Source organism: Trachurus trachurus, assembly GCF_905171665.1.
Source record: "Trachurus trachurus genome assembly, chromosome: 3".
Lineage (NCBI taxonomy): Eukaryota > Metazoa > Chordata > Actinopteri > Carangiformes > Carangidae > Trachurus > Trachurus trachurus.
The window spans coordinates 10,894,449-10,898,607 of NC_139893.1; positions in this window are offsets into that span (position 1 = coordinate 10,894,449).

Consider the following 4,159-nt stretch of genomic DNA (forward strand, 5'->3'; position numbering starts at 1 on the left):
ATCTTTTTTTCTTTTCTTTAAAAAAGCATTTTCATTATATTTTTGAACTATATTGTGAGTTTTTTTTGCCTTTATTTGATTGAGTTGAAAGAGACAGGAAATAGGGATGCAGAGAGAGGGGGAGCAAAGGGCCACCCGATGCGGGATTCGAACCAGGGCCGGCAGGTAGCGTCGCCCCTGAAGATGTATTGTTGTGTATCATATTTACTTTAAAAGGGATCAGATATCTTTCTGACCACAATATTTGTAGGTCACCGAGGCAGATGCCATGATGACGACGGTATAAGGAGACTCCACCGCTCGGCGTGGCCTTTACTCGATGCTGAGTCTGCTGAAACTCAACCTCAGTGATTGATTCCCATTAACAGGGATGCTGCTGCAGCTACTATACCGTCACCAATAAGAAAGACATAATAATCAATGGTGCCTTTGAAAATTTCCAAAAAAGACATCTACCTTAGCATAAAAATACCTTTTCTCAGAGGAGCGGCTGATGCTGCTAGTGGGAAACTGCAAACTGCAGATGATGTTACACAAATACATCAGGGATCGTTTGATTGACAATGAGTGGATCAGGTCGGGGTTAGAGATGCTTCCTGTGTTGTTTTTTTTATCCATGCAGTGTGTGGTCAAGGTGAGCAGTGACTGTGGTGTGGGGTTTGGGGAGGTGTTAGGGGGATAATCCATGTGTAAAGGTAGGGAAGGTCCTGAGAGGTGCTGAACTGACATGTCAGCAGCAGCAGCAGCAGATGGCCGTTGTTTTGGAGCTGTGGTGTAACAGGGCTCAGGTGTGTGCCCCAAAGCAGACGCCTCCCACTGACTCTTGAGTACCCACAGAGAGAGGAGGAGGCCGTGGGGAAGTGGGAAAGGGGTCACGGCCATGTCAGAAAACAGCAAGTTTCCATGTTGAACACAGTAGTGTGCAGGCATGGATTTGCTACTTTGAAGGATTTCATTTGTAATATCAAACCTGTGAGAGAGGGGGTATTTGTGTGATCCTTGTTTTTTGTGTTTTGTGCAACTGACATGGCGATCAGTTCAACAGAGCAGATAATTGAAAAGCAGGGGAGCCAAATGCTTTATGTTTCATGCTGCTGGATTAATTTGATTGACCTTCCTGTCGGCTGCACACATCATTTTACCATCTTAAAGCCTCTGGATGTCTTCTTCAAATCAAAGGAAAAACTTCTAGCGCTGCAAATTCCTAATGAAAAGAAATGTTCTTTCTATGTGAAGGCCAATCCAGAGCTATACGGTTTCAAAAGCTTTAGGGATAAAGAGTTACAACTGAAGTGCTTTGCAAACATGCATAAAGCTCTTCAAACGAGCCAAACCAAAGCTTTTATTGTCTGTTCGGCAATTTAATTTATTTATTTTTTTAGCTGTTTTGCCTTTCATGGCCTTCTTCAGTTCTGTTTAGCAGGAACTCAAAAGCTGCTGTTTTGTCAGGGCAATCTATAAATGTTATGCAATGTCTGGAAATACATTCATGAAAATAATACATTTGTGGGTGGACTGCGGAAAAAGGTTCAAGCATGAACGCTGTGTAGAAACAATATGTTACGTAACATACATATCACTGCTGTGGAGTGATTGAAGATCTTTACTATGAAGCAGTTCATGATCAGTTTAATGTGAGTGACATAAGTGTTGGCTGATGTGGATTTGTGTGTGTAGGTGTGTGCTTGTGCGCATATGTGGTGCACATGTGGCTCTGTTTATTTGATGAAGGTATGAGAGCAGAGAGTCACAGGTCTTCAGCTGTCTGCAGATTCTCCCTGTGATGTGCTGCTGCTGCTGCTGCTGCTGCTACTGCTGCTGCTGGGAGATCCGCCCTTTTGAGTACCTGTTGTTTTGTTGTAAAATGTTTTGCAAGCGTCCTTGGCATTTTTATTACTGAGGTGAGAGAAAGAAATTGTTTATGTAGGCATGAATTACCTCCTCTTCGGAGCACAAACTGTCACCTTTTTATGTTCTCATGTGCAGTGGAGCACACACACACACACATCTGTTCAGACTTTGAAATTACTATTGAAACTAGACCCAGTAAATTTTTTCAGAGCAGGGAGGGCAGTGTTTAACATGACTGTATGCAAATCTGTGGTATTTATGCACAATGATACCACAACATAATGAATATATTATGCTAATTTCCCATAGATCTTGCACTGTCACTGAGGTCAAGGGTGGTGTTTTTTTCTTTTTGGTTCAGCAGTTAAGCAGTCAGCTGGTAGCAGTAATGAGGAGGTGTAAGCAGGATGTGGCATAGCCTACTGATAAAAGAAAGTCTCCAGAACCTGAAGGGATTCATGTTTCAGTCTAAATCTATATGGAAAAGCCTTCTGGTGGTGAGCCTGCAGGGGATCCATCAGCACGCACAGACCCTGGAGGAGTGTTAACAGAGTAGCTAGAAACACTGGCACACATTTCACTGGGGTTTTATTGCCTATACTGATCCAAGCCCTTATTTAAAAAAGAAATCTTCCTAATGCATTACACCTCAGTCTCTCTCATCCCCTGTTTTGAATTGCAATCCCCCAAATAATCGAGTCTCAGCGAAAAGCCCATCTTTTTTTTTTTTTTTTTTTACATCAGCAGCTGGACTCCACTCCCCTTCTCTTCTCTTGAAGCCGAGCACACTCCCTCCTCTCCGGCCGCAGCCAATGAGTTTCAGCGGAGACAGAGAAAGAGAGAGAGAGAGAGGGAAAAAAAAGAGAAGAAGCGCAAGCAGTGTGTTAATGGGAGCGGATTAAACAGTGTGTTAAAGAGCAACGACAGGTAGGAAGTGAGTTTCTCGTTTTGTTTTTTCTTGTTTTGTTTTATTTTAAACTTGACTGTGAGCAGAGTTGAATGCTGAATGTCTGATCGGCTGCACAGCTGCTCTCAATGGAAGTGAATGACAAAAAAAAACGGTGTTATCAAAGTAGACTGTTGGTGTTTTTGTCTGTTGTTTTTAGAGGGAGGGAAAAAAATAAAAACTAAAAGCTGAAACCGTCACCGTGTCGCCCTGAACCTCAGCTTTTTCAGTATCACCGATGTGCTGGAGTTTATTCATTGAGCTCAGTTGTCAAGTAACCGCGTTAGGAGCGTTTCTTGTGTCGCCTTCGGGAAGTTGTTGGATTGAATCTGCTGTCAGTCTGTGGCTCGTCTTTTCTTCACCAGTAGCCTGCCAAGTTGTTTCCCTTATTGAGACACCGAGTCGTAATCTTATATTAGACTATGCATTATTGTTGACTTAAGTTTGACATCAGTGCTTGTGGGGTAGCCTTCCACAGCTGGAAAGAAAGAAAGAAAGAAAGAAAGAAAGAAAAAACCACGGGCGCTGTCCGCGGTGCTGAAAACCAAACACATCCACTTGTTCATTTGTCTGCTCATAATGTGACACTTAGGAATAGAAAATGATGCTGGTAGAGAAATCCGACACCCAACCTCCTCTTTAAAAACAGTGAAGCAGGGGGTCAGAAACCTCCTTGCTCAAGGACACTTCAGCAGGGCGGATGCTTTGCCACGTTGGAGTCTGTTCTTCTTAGAGTCATGATATCCTGTGGGAAATAAAGACACTCAGCAGCCATGTGGCTTTTCACTTGTTTGCCCATTGTTAAATAAAATAAGAAAGAAAAATACCAGTTTAAAAATCAAAACAGTAGACATTAACTTGTGCTTTTGTCATTTGCTTTTGTCTATATTTTTATGGACAGTGTTGTACTTTTGACTGACTCCCTCCTTCTGTTTCCATATTGCAAATTAAGAACATGTGAAAAATGGGAAGCACCATATTAAACCGTCTTAAATGAATCTTCTCAGTTATTTGATCTAGACTTCTAAAAGCACAACCCCACCACCACCTTCATGTCCTGTCTCTGGCCATTACAGAGATGAGGTGATATTCCCCACATGGGAGCATAGATCTGACATGCTCTAATAACAGCTTGGGGTTTTGGGTTTGGTCCCCGGGGACTAAACTGGAGTCTCTGTTCATTTTTTGTGACATCTGCACCAAGTCAAAAGAGCCCTGTCTCCTGTAGGCGTGCCACATCTTCACTGAGCTCCCTCCGGCGCCGACCACCACATCTTCCCATCCCTCCGGAGCCGAACCAACAGCCTCACGCCTCGCTCACACTGCTTCGCTGGTTGGCAGCTCCTCTCGCCCTGAGCCAGG